Here is a 19,680-nt window from a genome sequence, read left to right as displayed (position 1 = left end):
AATAATAGCCATACAAGCTAATGGAAATGTTAAGTTGATTAGAAAGCATTACTAAGATTTGATCAAATCATATCTATTGTAAATGAGATGCTCGAATCACTTACCTATATCTTAGAAAATGGATCATTGAAGAATTGACTATCAAACATATCTCTCATTGTGGAATCCACATGATATGAGCATAAATGGTTGCTAGCAAAATATATCTCAGTGCAAGTATTATAAACGCAGGTCAGAGATGGATCTAGTCAAATAGTATATAATAATATTAATATATCTAAAACAACTCCTGAGAGAGTATATGCATTATTCATATTAGAACTTCTAAGAAGGTGTACCTTTGTTTATTATTTATCTTGCAACTCATAGCAACTTCCAGATTGCATATCAAAGATGACATATATGAATGGAGGGAGAAAAAGGGTAGAGTAATAAATTGATAACCTAGATCCTCTCAAAGGACAAAATCATTGAGAAAGGGTGAATGGACATATCAAACATTTGAGTAATGTTGACTATGAATGAGGATTGACCTGATAATGGTTCACAATTCAAGATCTTAATTAGATATTGGAACAATTCTAGCCTCATGGAAATGACATCCCACCGACAACACAAAAGGGGCCCCACCACCAAAATTAAGAGGATGATTGAAGATAAATCATGGATAGAATCACTGATGAGATGCACATGGATAAAGATTACATCATGTGACTACATATCATTTTACTCAGAGCATCTCTAATATTCCATCAAGTCTAAGAGGGAGTGTTAATGATTGTGGACTTAGAAAAGATGCATTTTATATAACTTCATGACTATTTAGATTATTAGTATTGGTTCTCTTGGAAAGGAGGGAATAAAGTGACATAATGCTTTGACACTAAGATCATGGATATTAGCATGGTATTCCTTCATGACAAAAGGAGAAGCTAAATGATCTACAATGGTGAATCTTGACTCAGAGGGAGTAGACCATGCTTTATTGACTTCTAAGTAATAAAGAATTTGTAGAAAAAAATCATAAGTATAATCTTATAAGAAGGTTATATTTTAGAGAGAGTACCTAAAAGATCAAATTGACTCCCCGAGATCTAGGTTATACAAAACTAGACTGAGTGTACCATGTCAAGATGGTGTATACTCATAAAGTATGAAAGCTTTCATCAAGGTTATGATGGAAACATAAGTATCTATTGTACTTGAGATTTTCTTTACCTTATGTCTATCACATCTTTCATTTTTTTTATAAGAAGAGTGTATTCCTTGATTTTATTTTCTTTTCTAAAGAATGTTCTTATAGGAAAGAATTTTTGGATTCAGAGGGAGTCTAACATCTCATCAAGGCAACCTTGAATAAGGAGATTGGAAGATTTGATATCCTGTGGGAGTCTAGAAAATCTAAAGTGAGCAACCATCTGATGGGCCTACCTTTATAAACATCATGGTATGGAAGCATTTATAAGCAAACAGTCTTGCAACATTAGTTTATAGTAATAGAAAAAAGTCTTCCAACATGAATTTGCAATGATAGAAAATGATCTTATGGTGTTTTAAATCAGTAGAAAACTACTGACAAATCTTGAATAGATTCAAGATTGTGTTGTGAAAGAGACATCTCGATGTCTATGAATCAAAACCTAGATAAAGAGGGAATTCAATTATTCTCTATACTTTATCCTTAAGTACTAAAAATTAGAAAGTAGAAATTCTTATCAAACCTCTTTGAGAGTGATCACCTTAGGAAAGATCTAGGTATGATTTATTTGTTTTGTATTCTTATGATAATTTATATTATTGTGAAGATATTGAATATTATGGGGCTTCACCATTTGTGTTTTTTATTTAAGAGGTGATGATCTTTGAAATAATGAACACTTGTATAAAGACATTATAAGAGGTGATGATCTTTGAGATAATGTTCTAATTAGTAGAGAACTATTGGTAGATTTGGATGAATTTATCATCAAGTTGTGTGCCTATGAGTCACAGTTTGGATAAAGGAAGAAATTAATTATTCTCCAAATTTTATCTTGTGTAAGGCATTCTAGTAATGGATTTCTGGTACAGTCTAGATCTTAGATGAAATCAAGATCATGTTGTGATAGTGACATTTCTAAAACTCCAGACATCACAACTTGGGTAAAGGGAGAATTTAATTATTCTCTAGTCTTTATTCTGAGTATTGCATTCTATGCAATATTGTTATCACAAGTCTAGGTAATACTTCTATTACAAGCTTAAGGGATTTGAAAGTTTGTATTATGAATGATTCTTAGTGATTTGATCACAAGCTCCAATGATAGCTTATATTACAAGATTTGTAATATGATGTTTTTTTAGGCACCATTTGTATAATTATACATCATGCTTGAAATTCAAAATGTTATAGAGTGTATATCTATGCTTAGTCATCTCTATTGATGTTGCTAGATATGTTTCTATCACTTATCTTATCAAGTTAAGAGGGAGTGTTAATTCATTATAACTTTGACCAGATAATTTTTTTGATTGTCAGATCAATCTAATCTAGATGCATGAGTTCCCTTAAGTATTGGTTACTAGAACATATTGTTCCCTCTAGATAGATTGGCATCTTCCTTGTGGCTTTTATAAGCCTTCTTATTTACTAATGTGGTTAGTTAGTTACTAACCATTAGTAACTCTTAGAATGGGCACCAATCTTGAGGAAACAATTATGCTATTAAATAGGCCAACCGAGAGAGGGACATGTCCATTCAATGGACATGCCCCTTGAGTTAGGTATAAGGGAGGGATAGATTGCAGATTAGAAGACACATCAAAATATATAAGTATGCTCTTCTAGCAATATGCCCAAATAGAATCATATATAGGAATGTAAACATTTGCAGAAGATCCATGACCTTAACAGAATGGAGGATAATGACTTATGAAAAAGTTTGGATTAAAGGGGTGGAGTGGGTGGGAGGAAAACATGGTTGATGGATGTTAGGTTGGAAGACTTGTAGATGGGTGGATGAAGGAGGTGGAAAGATAGTCATTGACACACACCTTGAAGGGTGATGGAAAGGAGGAAATTTTGCAGGATATGTAGGAGAGAGTTTTAATTTTGGGATATAGGGACCCAAAATGGATGAAGAAGATGATGGATTTAGAATGGTGGATTTGGGTATATAAGGACCCAAAATGGATTTGGAAAATGGAAGCTTGGATTATGTATTCATGAGAGAAGCCTTTGGATTAGCAGAATTGGATGTCATTTGGAATTTTCCTTTGAGATTCATTGCTACATTAAGTAGCTTTGGGATCCACAAAATTTTTGCATTTTTGATTTTTAGCCTTTGTGGCCTTTGAGTTTTTTTGTAGATCATATTTTTCTTTTCTTGGACATGTCTTTTAGAGGGAACATGTTTATCCTTGGATTTTGTGGATTTTTGGGCTTGACTCATATCTTTGGCATCCAATTTGCTTCCCTTGGCCACGGTAGGGTGTATGAGGATAAATGGTATGGAGATATAGTGGATGAAGTCAGGGAAGGTGAACATTGGAAGGAATACAAGGATGTGTGCCTTTATTTGTCTTTAATAGGAGCATGATGGGATGACGTGGAAGAATTGGATATGGTGGATGAAGGTAAGTAAGGACCCAAAATGGATGGAAGGGATGAAGTGTTTGGTTGTAGAACATAGGGACCTAAAATGGATGGAAGTGAGGAAGGAATGGGAATATGGATATAAGTTCCCAAAATGGACTTAGAATATGGATGATGGGAACATTTAGATTTGGATGGAGGAATTTTGGGTCTGGAAGGAGTGGAAGGTATACCAACATCTTGAGACATTATTTGTTCAATGGGACACTTATTATTTTCAACACAAGATGCGAGTCCATGTATATGGGGTTCATGAGTGGATTAGATAGGTGTGATAAGATCATGTGGAGGATTAGGATCATGAGGGGGACTATGAGGGATACTAGGATCTAGAGATGGAGTGGGATCATGAAAGGAAAATGAAGGGGTACTTTGATCTTGACTTAAAAGAGGATCATGCAGTGGAATGCATGGATCATGAGATGGAGTGATTTGATCTTGACATGAGGGAGTATTAGGGGATGGAGTGGAAGGAATTTCTTCATGAAGTGGAGGGTCTATGGATGCTAAATCTTGAGATGGAGTGTAATTGGTAAGGTGCACAGTACATGGAATGTCTTGATCTTTATTAGGAAGGGAATCATGAGATGGACTAGGAGGGATAAATGGATCTCGAGGGATAAGGGAATGATGGGATGGAGAAATGCTCAGATCTAGAGCAGAAGAGGAATCTATAATGACATGCTTTGGAGGAACATCTTGAGATGGAATTGGGGGTATTATTTTAGGTGACTGGATCACTTTATTTTTAATTTTGTACTTAGATAAGAATTCGAGTGAGAAAAACCTATTATGAGGTGTGGATGATGTTTTTGGAGGATAGGATTGTGTGAAGGTTGAGGTATGGGTAGGGGATTGCGATAATGGTTTTTGCATTAAGCTAAAAGTATGGGGAATTGTATGGAGGATCTGGGTTGGATGGGATATGAGAACTATGGTCTTCAAAACATATGGCATGGAAGGTGGACTTTTTCTGCTGATTTTCTAGGCTCAAGATAGAATTCATTAGTTCCTCAATTTCCTTGGTAATGGAATTTCCGTTTGAGGAATTGTATGGGCTATGAATGGAATCGTATGTGGTTGAAGGATAATGAGGTGGATTTCTCTTATCAAAGGTAGAAGAATAATGAACATAAGATGGATTAGAATTAGATATGAAGTGTTGAGGATGGATTTGATATTTAGGTTGAAAGGGAGGTATAACTCCATGTTGTTGTTGAAGATCGTCAACCATTTGATTAAGTAAGTTCAGATCCATAGATGTTAAACAAAAAGTGATGAAAGATTTGATGATGGATGGAATATGAACTTGAGACTAGGAGTAATGTTGGACTTTGTGTTGATTCAATTTGAATTGGATTTGATTTGATGATGGATTAAGGTTTTGCTATAGCTTTGATAAAAACCTTATGTTATTGTAAACAAGTGAATGTTGGATTTGAATTAAAGTCTGATGTTTATGACAATGCTCCTATGTCCAAAGTAGAATATTTGATGAAAAGATGAATTAGAAGAAGACATGAATGAAATTAGAAAGATTGATTATGGATGAAGATGTAAATGGATTGAATTAAGAATTGATTAGAAATGACTAAATTTGACAAGGAATTGGATTACAAGGATGATGATGAAGCATTGGATGAGGAAATTTAAGTGTGACAAGGAGTATGAACTATGACTAGGATGGAGATTAGGAATTAGATTGAATGATTAGGAAGATAAGGAAATGATTTGGACAAATAAAGATGAGTAAGACTTCAAGGAATGGTTTCAATGATGAAGACAAGAGACATATGAGGGTGATGAATTTGATGGAAAGAAGAAGTGATGTGGAATTGATGTGGACAACTTGACTAAGAGGACCTAAACCAAGGATTGTTCTTGAAATTTTTGATTTTTTTGAATTTTTGAACTTTTACGATGTTTTTGGATTTTTATGTTTTATGATGTTTTGGATTTTTCAAATTTGATATGTAAAATCAAACAATGAAATATATACAAGAAAAGTGTAGTTGGTGTGTCCCCTTCAACTAGGGAGGGTTTCAAACACTTAAGCACATAAAACACACCAACAATCCTATAAGGTTTCAACTAGGATGTACAAGGATCAACTAGAGGGCATCTTTGATATATGCAAGGTACGTGAGGCCCAAATCTATAGATGAAAAAAAAATAATGCCACACAATTGGGGGGAGATGGTAACCCAAATCTCCTCCTCCACTTCCCAAAGGTATAAAGTTCTTTGGGGCTTAGCCAAGTGTGACAAGATTTTACTTCCAATAGAGGTGTCTTTCGATTCACCTCCCAATTTTTATACTCTGCCATAACACTAGAGTTGAGGTCATCCCAAGGGGTGATGAAATCTCCAAGCAGGCCTCCTAAAAAAGAAGAAAAAAAAGACCACTTATTTCTTTTGCACCCAAGATCACTCAAAGGCATGAGGGGAGAGAATACATAAGTGGCCTCAAGATTTAAAAGACACGTGTTCTTTCCCAAGGAAACTTTAGGTTTTGTAATCTACTTTGAAGACATACGTGTTTATAGCATACAATGTTCTTTCCAACTTGACAACGTTGTCAACATTAAAATTGAGAGTTCACCAACATAAGTAAATCGAGCATCATCTACATAAGCAAATTCGATAAGGAAAGAATAAATTCCATTATGTGTTCAAGATTGAGTGATTGTTCATTTTAAGCACCAAATTGAAATGTGTATTGCAATGTTCATCGATCCTTAGACATTCAAGATTGTGCTATCATCCATTCCACTAAAATGTTCAATTTCCTTATGGCATTCAAAATTGGATTCAATTGTTTTAGCTTTAACCACGCATTCAAAGACAAGTGTGTAAGCATACAAGTTCATTCCAAAACAAATTTAAGGAAAAACTTGCAAACAATATGGTTAGTGATTTCTAGAATTCTCCAACCTACAATGCACAAGTGAGAAAATATCCCTTCAAAAACACAAGTTAGGGGATGGAAAATGTATGACAAACATGAAACAACCCTACAATGAGAAGGTTAACACAAAGTTTGGTCTTTGTCGGAAAAAATAGGAATTTAAATAGCATCAAAATATCATAAAACCAACACCATCATGATAGGCTCAAAATCAGCTTTCTAGTGATATTTTGTTTTTCAAAAATGAAATTTGTATGCTCCAGTTATGAGCAAAAAATCAAAGGCTACTCCTTATGGTCTAGAAGGGCATGTGAAATGTTGTTGCAGTGATGACATTAGTGAACTACAGGTTTAAAATTGATGGTTAGATGCACGTCAGTGAAATTTTGTTTCATTTTTTGTTTTTTTTGAAATAAATTAAATCTAGATAGTTTATAAAAATAGATAAATGTTATTTTTAAAAAATAAAGGTGAAAAGAAAATCAATACTTGTACTTCTAATCTAAATATCCAAAAAAAAAACCAAAATTGTTAAAAAATTGTAGATGGAGGGAGCATGGAAGAGTAGGGTGGTGGTGGCTCGGGGAGTGGAGCTGAGGAGGAGCAAGGGCGGGGGTTGGGTTAGCAACAATAGTGGGAGGTGGAATGGTGGAGGGAGGAGTAGCAGTGGCTAGTAGAAGGAGGAGCAAGGGTTAGCAGCGGGGTGAGCAGAGGTAGAGGGAGCGGAGTTTGCAATGAGTGGAGGTGTCAAGTTTTTGGCAGAGGAGGGTTGTGGTGTAGGGTTAGCAGTAGATTGAGCCACCGGCTATGAGTGAGTAGTGACAAAGGGTGAGGAACAGGTATGTGTGGTTGAGTTAGTGGTGTAGCCATGACCAAGCATGGGAGAGGGCGTGGTTCATGGGTAGGAGAAGGTAGCTGTGCTTGTAGAGCTGCGGGGTTGCAGGGTTTTGGTATTCAGTCAGGAATTGAGTGAAGGTGGGGAGGCTGAGCGAAGGTACTTAGCTAAGCAGAGGTGGTTTCTGTTGGTGGCAAGAAGTGATGACACTTGCAGGAGGTGGTGCAAGGCTATAGTGGAGCTTGTGGGCAGTCGTAGGAGATCACAAGTCATGGATGGTTGCAGCAATGACATGGGCTATGAATAGGGAAGAACCACTAGGGGAAGTAGGGTGTTCAGTGGTAGACAGGTGGGTGGAGATGCTAGGCAGCAGCCGCAGGGGCGGCACTCGTGGGCATTGCCGATGGTGGCGCATGTGGGTGTCGAACCTGCACCAACAAAAATGGCTTAAAATTATTATTATTTTTAATTTAAATTTTTTTTAAAATTTTTTTGTTTTAATTTTTTTTTAAATTTAGACTTTTGACAATAAGTAAGTATATATATATACATATATGATAATATTTTTAACAATTCTTATATATATATATATATATATATATATGTTTACATTTATATATATATATATATATATATATATATATATATATATATATATATATATATATATATATATATATATATGATTTTTTAAAAATGCATGACAAGATAAAGTAAAATGAAACAAACCCCACTTTTTCTTTTCTCTTTCTTTTTTTAACCTATTTATTTGTCAACAAAGATGGAGTTTTTTTAAGTTTTTTTCTATTTTCTCATTAACGAAGACATATATTCAATGTGTATGCTCTTCCACAACTCAAAAAATATAGCAATAAGAAATATAGAGTGTTATATGTCAAAAGACTTCTCTCGTGTGCTTTAAGCATGATGATGGTCTTTTTGGCTCAATTAGAGGCTCCTCATGCAACTTGATCTCTAAGTGCAAGCCTTCAACCTACAAGCTTGAAAACTTACAAATAAGCTCAAAAACACGTTAGATAATTAGTTTAAACTTGTGAAGTAGGTCCCACTGGGCATGCCAAAGTGTGTTACATAAAAATGTAACAATAGAATAAACACTAAGCAACTAATGCTTATTCCTACATGTTCATGCAAACCTAAAATATGAAAGACAACATGTAAATAAGGATAACATGAAATCAAAAGAGTTTAATCTACTCAAAATAGCAATAATGCAAACCTCACAAAATCACCAAGTGGTTGATGATTTCATTGTTGTGGGATGTGGTTTCTCACAAATCCTACATCATAACAATGGGCTAGATAGTGCTTCAGAGAAATGAGAAGAGGGCTCTCCTTTTATAGGAGATGAGATGAAATGGACAGTTGAGATTCAATGCAAGATGAAGGGCTAGGATCTCTCAGGATCAATGAGGTGTCCATGAGGTGGAGGCCAAGTGAAATCCATGTGGATTAGGATTTTTGACCATTCAAAGCGGGGAAGATGCTGACACATGTGTGAGAAACCTTTGATGTGATAGGTCAATGACAAGTGTAAGAGGTGTGGAAGGCATGAGGGGTGTGGGAAGTGTGAGTGTTCCTCACACGTGTGAGCACACACTTAGGATTAAAAATGGATTAGCAAGGTGATTAGAAAAAGTAAGAAGGATTAAGGAAGTGGGTAGGCTTAAAATGATGAGTTAGGTTAGAATATTGAGGTTAGGTGAGGCTTAAATTTAAGAGCCATGTGCTCAAATAGGATTAAATTTAATATTTAATTCCAAGAGGGCTTAAAAGGGATTAATTAAGTAAACAAAAGGGATTAATTAAGTAAATGAAACAATTAAAGAATGGGTTAAGATGTAAGTGGAATGAGAGGAAGTAGGTTAGGATTAAAATAAACCTTAGTTTATTTGAATCAAGGAAAGGCGAATATAATTAATTAAATGTAAATTTATTTAATTAAAGGTCGAGTAATTCAATAAATGATAAATATCTATTTAATTAGTCATGAAAAGGGGATTTGGACAATTTTAGGTGTCTACACAAAGTAGAGTTTGGAGATAAAACTACCAAAATCTATGACACTGATGGAAATCTTATAGGAAAAGGAGAAAAAACTAGGACTAATTTGTTTTATCTAGATATGGAAGATGCATCATATTTTTTTGTTAGACTTGATGATGTGTTGCTATGGAATAAAAGGCTATGTCATGTTAACTTTTATAATCTAATTAGCATCAACAAAATGAATAAAGTCGGAGGTTTTCCTAAGCTGAAGAAGCCTGAAAATACAATGTGTAGACAATGTCAACTAGGCAAGATGACCAAGTCAAGTTTTAAAAGAAAAACCTACACGTCCAAAGAATTATTAGAGCTTGTCCATACTAATTTATGTGGCCCAATAGAAGTGCTAACCTACCAAGGATATAGATATATAATGTTGTTTGTGGATGACTACTATAAGATGATGATTGCTATGTTCTTGAAACAAAAAACTAATGCATTTCAAATGTTTAAGTGGTATTTGGCCAAGGTTGAGAAGGAAATAGGGAAGAGTCTAAAGTGCTTAAGATTAGATAGAGGAGGAGAGTTCACATCAAAATAATTTGAGACATTTTGCAATGGTAAAGGAATCAAGAGAGAAACATCAACATCCAGAACTCCACCTCAGAATGGCATTACAAAAAGAAGGAATAGATTAGTAATATATTGTACCAGAACATTAACGATGGAAAAGAATGTTGCATTAAAATACTAGAAAGAAGTTGTAAGCACAACTATCTACACCCTAAATCGAGTACAAGTCAAGAAAGGTACAAATTCAACACCTTTTGAATTATGGTATGGTCACTCACCCAATGTAAAATATTTCAAAGAATTTGGTTGTAAATGCTATATTCTTGAAGACTCTAGAAATGGCAAGTTTGATGCAAAGAGTGATGAAGGCATATTCCTCGGATACTCCACTAGAAGTAAAGCACATAAGTGTTTGAATATAAACACTAACAAGATTGTGAAGAGTACAAATGTAAATTTTGATGAGCATACAAAAACTTAGATTTTTGAAACTAAGAAACCAAAAGAGTATAGATCCTTTGTATATTTCTATCAAGGAATGCCTACCGAAAAAGAAGTTGCCAATCAAGTTGAGAATCAGCAACAAGTTTCAGTATCATCCGAGTCACAACTAGTGAATGCCAAGCTAGATTCAGAAGCCAATTTGTAGAATGAAGATAATGCACATTCTAATTCTAAAATTGGTACACATGAGAGAAATGATGAAATATTAGAAAGAGATGTGCACAATGACTCTAAAGCTTAAAGATCAAACATGGAAAGAAGGAAAGAACAAAGACTATCCAACAATGTGAGAAGACATCACCCTAAAAAATAAATCATTGGAGACAAGGAAGCTAGACCAATGACAAGGAATAGGATAAGAAATGAATCATGTTTGCTGAGCAAGATTGAACCCAAAATAGTGAAAGATGTACTGCAAGATGATAATTGGCATAAGGCTATGGAAGAAGAGATAGATCAGATAGAGAAGAAAAAAACCTAGACCTTAGTTCCAAGATCAGTTGATAATAATGTGATTGGTATGAAATTGGTATTTAGAAACAAGCTAGGTGAGAATTGTGAGATCACAAGAAATAAGGTTAGACTAGTCTACAAAGGTTATGCACAAGAAGAAGCATTGGACTATGGGGAAACATTTTTCCCTATTGCAAGAATGGAAATAGTGAGAAAACTACTTGCATATGCTACGTAGAAAGGTTTCAAAGTCTACCAAATGGATGTAATGTCTATTTTTCTAAATGGTATACTGGAAGAGGAAGTTTACATAGAACAATTAGAGGGATTTTTTGATGACAACAACAAGGATATGGTTTGTAAACCACACAAAACACTCTATAGTTTGAAGCAAGCACCTAGAGTACAATATGAGAGATTGCACAAATATCTTATGAAGATTGGATTTGAAAGAATAGATGACAACAACAACCTATATATCAAGGAAAAAATAGGTAAAGATATTTTGATATCTAAAATATTTGTTGATGACATAATATTTGAAGGAAAATATGTCTTATGCAAAGATTTTGCTAATCAAATAAAATATGAGTTTGAGATGTCAATGTTTGGAGAAATCAAATTCTTTGTTGGATTGCAAGTACATCAACTGAAGCATGACATATTTGTGATCCAATCAAAATATATCCAGGAGATACTTAAGACATATGGCTTAGAAGATTCAAAACCAGTCAGTACACCAATGGTAATAGGACATAAGTTATCCAAAAATGATGAGTCAATTGAAGTAAATCAAACAATGTATAGATCCATGATTGAAAAGTTGCAATATGTTGTGCTTAGTAGACCAAACATTGCATTAGATGTTGTAATAGTGGAAATATTTTCTACAAATCCAAGAGAAAATCATTTGATGGCAGTAAAAGGAATATTGAGGTACCTAAAAGGGACAGATGACTTTGGATTATACTACAAGAGGAGTGAAAATTTTGAGTTAAAAGCCTACACTAATGCAGACTAGGGAGGTAATATTGATGATAGAAAAATCACCATTGGAGGAGCACTTTTCTTAGGTAAAAGATTGGTCACTTGGACCAGTAAAAAGAAAAGTTATACCTCACAGTCCATAGCAGAAGTTGAATATGTTGTTGTTGCTATCAACTGCACCAATATTGTATGGATCAAACATTTGCTACAAGGTATGAAGGAAAAGATAACTGAACCAATGATAGTCTACTATGATAGAACAAGTGTCATCAACATATCAAAGAATCTTGTGATGCATGCCAAAATAAAGCATATTGCAATTAAGTATCACTATGTAAGAGAATTGGTGAAATTCAAGCAAGGATGGAATATGTTATCTCAAAGGAACAAATTGCCGACATCTTCACGAAAGCACTACCTAAAGATGCATTTGAGTATCTAAGAGGTAAGTTAGGGGTGATATCCCTATCTAGGGCTATTTGATTAATAGAAAAACTACCCTGCATCAAGAGAGTTAAATGTTGAAATGTTACAAATTGATGTAGAGAATACTTACTTTAGGTTTTTGCTTGAAGTAACTAAAGTGTTGAAGTTCCAAATTAGTCATAAGCAAGGTGATAGAGGGAGAAATTGAATTTTCTAAAGATGCTATACCTACATGATAAGATGATGAAATAGTATGTCTTTGACATTGTTGTCAAAGAGGGAGACATAGCAGAAACTGATCAAATCTACAAAATCAAATGGACAAAGGAAGAAATAGTAGAAACTGATCAATTCATATAGAGGAAGAAATGGTGTGAAGAGGGGGAAATGGCATGGAAACTTTAAATTTTTAGAGGGAGAAATAATAGTTAAGAGTGCTAAGCTACAGAAAAGAGGGAGTCATACAGGAACTATTTAGACAAGTAGAGGGAGAAGATATAGCAGAAAGGAAAGAGAAAGAAAACAAAAGCTAAGAGGGAGAAGTAGAAGCAAAGAAATTAGGATAGTATATTAGAGAGGAAGATGTGAAAACTGATAGTAACACAATTTCATTTTGGCATATGATTTATTGTTTTATCCTAGTTAGCATTTTGATAACTTGGTTGATCAGTTTAGTTTTCCATTAATGCCAAAGAGGGAGATTGTTGGAAATCTAATTGAAAAGATCATATTAATTTTTGATAAAGAATGTTTTCAATCATTGCTTTGTCACTAATTTCAAACCTTCTTTTTGTTGAAATGACAATTTCTTATAAGATCCAAGTACTATCACTTAGTTGATTGATGAAGAGGATTTAATCAACAAGATACCAAAAAAAGTACCTAAGGGAAAGGTTGAGTTATGATTTTGTAATGAAGTGCAAGGATCAATTAAAACAATGGTAAAATGATGTATTGATAATATACTTGAAGATACAGAGGTTGGCCACACTTAGAAACTCTAGAAGAATAAGTTGTAACAAGGCTTTTTGAAAAGCTTGACTAAGTTCATCAATGAGAGTCGAGCAAGCTAGTTCATGCCAAGAAGATTTTTCAGTTAGTGCCAAGTAGATGTAAAATCTAGTGTGTGTCAAGTGATACAGAAGGAACTAACAAAGTTTAGGTGTTGAGCATTAGTAAAACATAGTTGGTGCTGAGTAACATAGTATGTGCCGAGCACTAGAATTTCAATAGTGCCGAGTTGTTGCATTATTTGAAAAGTCAAAGATTTTCCAAATCTAAGCTGACAAGTTTTTTACCTTGAATTTTTTGAACTAAATGGAGGATAAGAATGATGATTTGGATACATAGAATTTTAGGTAAACCATTTTTAGGTGAATTTAGAAGGATTCTTCATGATGTTTCTAGAAGGAACAAGATATGGGGTACATTCATTGAATCCTACCTAATCCATTTGAACTAAAATTAAAAGATGGAAGATTTGAGTAGGAAAAGGAATATAGAATTCTATTTAAGGAGTCATAGGCCAAGAAGCTAGAGTTTTTGGGTCAAAGTTTTTGAAGGGTTTCAAGGAGAAGGCATCAAGGAGAATGAAGAATAGAGCATAGAGATTGTACTTCAATAAGTGTCCATATAGGAAATTGCATTGGTACATCAAGCATGAAGACTCAAGGAGATGAAGCTTGAAAGGAGGGCAAGTTGTTAGAGCTACAAAGACCAAAAGCTAGGCAATGTTGTGTGCTGAATAGAGATCTAAAATCTATAAGTTAAGTTGTGAGTTGTATTAGGTCAAAAGCCCTTATTGTTACTCTCTAACAATTGTACCAGTTAGGGTAAAATCCTATGGACATAGGTTGGTTTAATAGCCATTTGTAAATCCTTTAATAGGGTGGCATTCTAAGTGAATGTTCTAAAGTCCTCTAACTAGGCCCACTTTTAATAGAGTGGTTAAATCCTTTAACTAGGTCACATTTAACAATGTGTTGTAGTCTTTAATAGGGCAAGCCTTTCATAGGGCATTACTTCAAAAGAGTGAGAATTGAGTAGCATGTTATTGGTGGTTTTTTGCAAATTTGGTTTCAATGTAAATCATTGTGTTATGTGTTGATCTTTCATGTGTTATTCTTACATGTTGATTTTACAATAACTTGCTAAGTAGGAAAGCTTAAGCTTGAATGCATGAATAGTTTAATGGACTCACTTTACTTGGTGAAAAAAAATTATTAGGAAATTTGGACCTCAAATAACAGATTCACGCCCCCTCTCAATTATTCTAAAGCATTTCTAACATAATAGGTGTATACAAACTAGTATTTTGACTTAATCCTTTTGCAACTTGAAAAACCCCACAACTCTTTACAAATTTTTGGACATCCTTATATATTTGTGGCCAATAATACTTCTCTTTCAGTAAACTCAATGTCTTATCAGTTCCAAAATGTCTAACCAATCCACCACTATGCTTTTCCTTAATTAGATTCAATCTCATAGAACTTCTAGGAATACACAACTGAATACCTTTGAACAACATAACTTCTTGAATGAAATACTCATCATACTTACTCCTATGATTTGTTAGATTTTGTGCTCTACACTCTCTCCACACCTCCAAACAATCAACATCACCATCATACAACTCTTTCATTCCATCAAAATCAAGAACTTCAGCCTTCATTTTAGTCAACAAAGAATGTCTTCTACTCAATGCATTAGCAACTCTATTAGTAACTTCACTCTTGTGCTTAGTTACAAATGTAAAATTCTACAAATACTCAACTCACTTCATATGTTTCTAATTCAATTTATGTTGACTTCCCAAGTGTTGTAAAGCTTTATGATCAATATACAACACAAACTCCTTAGGAATCAAATAATTTCTCCACTTCTTCAATGCTTGAAAAATAGCATAAAACTCTTGATCATACATAGAATATTTCATTTTAGCATCATTCAAGCTTTCACTAAAGAAAGCAATAGGTTTACCTTATTGACTTAATATAGTTCCTATTGTATTACCACTTGCATCACATTCAACTTGAAATACTTTTTTGAAATCAAGAAAAGCCAATACAAGTAATTTAGCAACCTTTTTTTTCAAAGTCTCAAAACTCTTATCAGCTCTATGTGTCCACTTGAATTCCTTTTTATCTCCTCTCATTGTCTCAGTCATAGCATTACAAATGGAACTAAAATTATTTATAAACTTTCTTTAAAAACTAGCCAAGCCATGAAATGATCTTACCTCACCCACATTCTTTGGTGTAGGCCACTCCAAAATTGCTTTGACCTTCTCAAGATCCATCTGCAATCCATCAACTGAAATCACAAATCCAAAAAACACAATCTCCTCTTCCATAAAAGAACACTTTTTTAGATTAATCAACAACTTTTCCTCTTTCAACCTTGGAAATACTTTTCTAATATGCTCAAGATGTTCTTCTTTAGTCTTACTAAATATCAAAATGTCATCTAGATAAATAATCACAAACTTACCCAAGAATCTTTTCAGAACTTCATTGATCAAGCTCATAAAAGTACTAGACGCATTAATCAAACCAAAATGTATAATCCACCATTCATACAAACCATACTTTGTCCTAAAAGTAGTCTTCCATTCATCACCTTCTATGATTCTTATCTAATGATAGCCACTCTTCAAATCAATCTTGGTAAATTACTTTTCTCCACTCAAACAATCCATTATGTCATCCATTCTTGGCATAGGAAACTTATATTTCACTATGATTTTGTTAATAGCTCTGGAATCAATACACATTCTCCATTCTCCATTCTTTTTAGGTGCTAATATAGTAGGTACAACACATGGCTTAAACTTTCTCTGATCAAACCTTTCTATAACAACTCAAGCACTTGGCTGTTAAGTTCTTCATTCTCTATAGATGTCAACCTATGTGGTGCTTTGTTCAAAAAACTAGCTTTAGGAATTAGATCCATACAATGAATTTACTTATCATTTGAGGTAAACCATCAAGAATATCATTAGCAACAATATCTTTATATTCATTTAGCAATTGAACAATTTTTGTTGTCACTCTATCATTACCAACTTCTTTTTCTTGGTCATTACTACCAACACTCGGTCCTCTAGGAACTATAGCAAAATAAACTTGATTCTTGTTTACTTCCTTTTCATAATTTTTTCCATTAACCATGCAAAATTTTATTGTAGTATAACTAACCTCATCTAGACTTTCAATTAAAGGCAACAATGATTGTCTCTTCCCATTTACCCAAAGAGTATATTGATTCAATCTTCCATCATGTACATCATATCTATCATATTGCAAAGGTCTACCCAACAAAATGTGACAACAATCTATTTGCATAATATCACATAGAACTTCATCAAAGTAGTGTCCAATTTTGAACTTCACAATACACTACTCACTTACCAATATCTTATACTCATCTTTGATCCATGAAACATGATAAGGTTTGATATGTTTCAGCCTTTGCAATTGCATCTTTGTAACTGGCTCTTCTAATGCCAAATTTTTAGAACTTCCACTATCAATGATCACCTTGTAGCATTTTCTAGCCATCTTACATCTAGTCTTGAAAAGACTTCTTCTAAGGATAGATTCCTCATCACTTCCCTTATTACATAAGGTTCTTCTCACCATTAGATTTTCTCTAACCTCAGATCCACTTGGTGAACTCTCAATGTCTCCTTGAATCACAATATTTCTATTATTCTATGCACTTTCAGAAGATCTACATTCAAAAGATCTATGTTCTTCTTTACCACATCTCAAATAATTACCACAAAAACCACCTCTAGGATAAGAATTAGCTCTTCCTTGGTACAATCCAGTACCTCCTCAGTATGAACTACCACCTTTCCACTCAGTCTTGTCTTTGTCATCATGCTTCCATTTAGATTTGTATTTATCCTACACAAAAAATTTAGATTTGCCACCTTTACCATAAGATCTACCTCTACCTCTCTAGAATCTACCACCTTTACCTCTTTGTCTTTGTTCATGCTTCTTTTTTAAGATCTCCTTAGATTTCAAGGCATATTGATATGCTTCTTCCACACATTCCAACTTAACAAAACTTATATTATCTTGAATTCTAAATCTCAATCCATTTATGTACCTTGTAATTTTCTTAACATCATCATCCACATGTCTAGATCTAATGTCCAATCTATAGAATTCCTCAGTATACTCTTTTACAGCCATGTCCTTTTGTTTCAAATTTTGCATCTTTCTCAACAAGCTAACTTGGTAATCAGAAGAATGGAATTTTTTCTTTACCTTGTTCACCATCTTTAGACAAGTTTTGATCTTTTCCTTTCCTCTCCTTTGTCTATCAGTTTGCAAATGCTTTCACCATAGTGAAGCATGACTTTCTAGCCTAGTAACTGCAATATTCACCTTCTTATTATCAAGAGTGTTTTCATACTCAAAGAACTTCTCCATATTTGAGATCCAATCCAACACACCATTGGTATCCAATTTTCCATCATAAGGAACAACTTCTATAGCAGGCTTTGAATTTTCCCTAGATAATACTCTCAACAATCTTTCCTTATATTGATCTTCTTCAAGTTTAAAATTCAAGTTTGGTGCCACTACTTCATTATCACTTACATCATCAAGATGCACTCCTCTCCTTTGGGTTATCTCTATAGCATCTAATCTGGTTGCAATTTGTCTCAATTGTTCCAATATAGCATTACCAACATTTCATCTAACATGAACCATCTATAAAAATCAAGTTCCTACAAGATCATAACCCTCTACAAGTTATAGGTAAAATCTACAGATCTGCAACCCTACAACCAAATCTTAAATAGGATTCTATATGATCCAATCATAAGGATGAACCTCAAGCTCTAATACCACCTGAAGCAAGGAAAGATAGGGAAAACTAGGGCCAATGGCACACCCAACTCTCCAAACCACCCTACAAGAGTTAACACAATGGAAGGAAACAAAAGAACAATAACCAAAGGAGGAAGAAGAGTAAAATACTTCCATTGATAATATTCAACATACATGCCTAGCTATAAGGCCTTATAGGTTATGACCATATAAAAATACATTCATACACAAAGATCCAACAGCAAATTCACACTTTCCAATTATGTTCTCCAATCCTCTCTCAAAACTCCTAAGTATCCCAACTCTAAGCCTAAACACTCTATTTATATTAGCCAAAATGGCTTATAGATCCTCTACAACCTCTTAAGTGCAAAAATTCTAATTCATCAAGGAAAAGTGTGCATCCAACTTGAAAGTCAAGCACACAAAACTATTGTACATAACTACTAGAAATCAATACTCTGGGAGAATTTCCATATCTCCCAACTCATAAGGAGTTAGAACTTTTTCCTTGGATCATAGATAGTCTCTAGTCCCTCTTCAATCCTTGAAGTGTGGAGCCATTCATTAATTATGGAAAATTAGTTACATGGTCTATGACAAGCACCCAGAAACCAAAAAAAAATAGTTTCAATAGAACATAGTTTCAACAGCAAGATAAAAACTAAAAACATGCAAGATAGCAGTACAACCCAGGATGCTCCTACATCACAAAATCCTCTTCTAGAGGATTGCATTTCTATTATTTGTGAGAGCTACAGGCATGGGATCTTTGTGAGATCAATCTCATTGGATCCATCTCAGTGAGACATTTCTTTGTCATGATTTCTGGTAGCTTTTGTGGGTTATTTATTTTATTGTGTTGTTTCATGTTTTTGCCCTTTCAACTATTAGGTAGGGCTCTCTCATTTTCACATTTCAACACTAGTTCTACTTCTATTTCTGGTAGTTGTTTGTTAGGAGACTGAGAACTACTATTCTGGTCTCTTTTTGTTTATTGGTTCTACCCAGTTGGTCAAGTATGAACATTTTTAAATTTTTTGGGTGAGGGTTTGGGGTTTCGCATCATCATGCTGGCCATTTTTGCATACGGTGTTCAAACCTAAATTTTATTATATTTTTGTGGCTTTTATGCCCTAAGACCAAATGAGTTTTATTTTCAAAGTTTTCTAGTTTTGGGGTTTTACCTTGATTTGCATGTCACACTATTTTCTTGGTTCTTCTTGACATGATGTTGGTCATGGACTTGGATCATCCATTGGGTTGACAGTTAGATGATTGTTGCATCTTTATGTCACATTGGGATGCATTTCACATCCATCCTCCTAAGCTTATTTTTTTCATTGAGTGATATTTTTCTTATGTTCTCATCTAGTCCTTATGTTATAATCATCATGATGGTGGTGCGCTACACACAAGCATGTGCATGTACATTTTTTGGGTGACTTGCAAGGCCTGATCTCCTAGTGTTAATGTGGTTGAGTTATGATCATTTGTGGTTG

This window comes from Cupressus sempervirens, chromosome 1, assembly GCF_028749045.1.
Source record: "Cupressus sempervirens isolate cs-2001-9-10 chromosome 1, ASM2874904v1, whole genome shotgun sequence".
Lineage (NCBI taxonomy): Eukaryota > Viridiplantae > Streptophyta > Pinopsida > Cupressales > Cupressaceae > Cupressus > Cupressus sempervirens.
Note: the sequence above shows the minus strand (reverse complement) of the source record.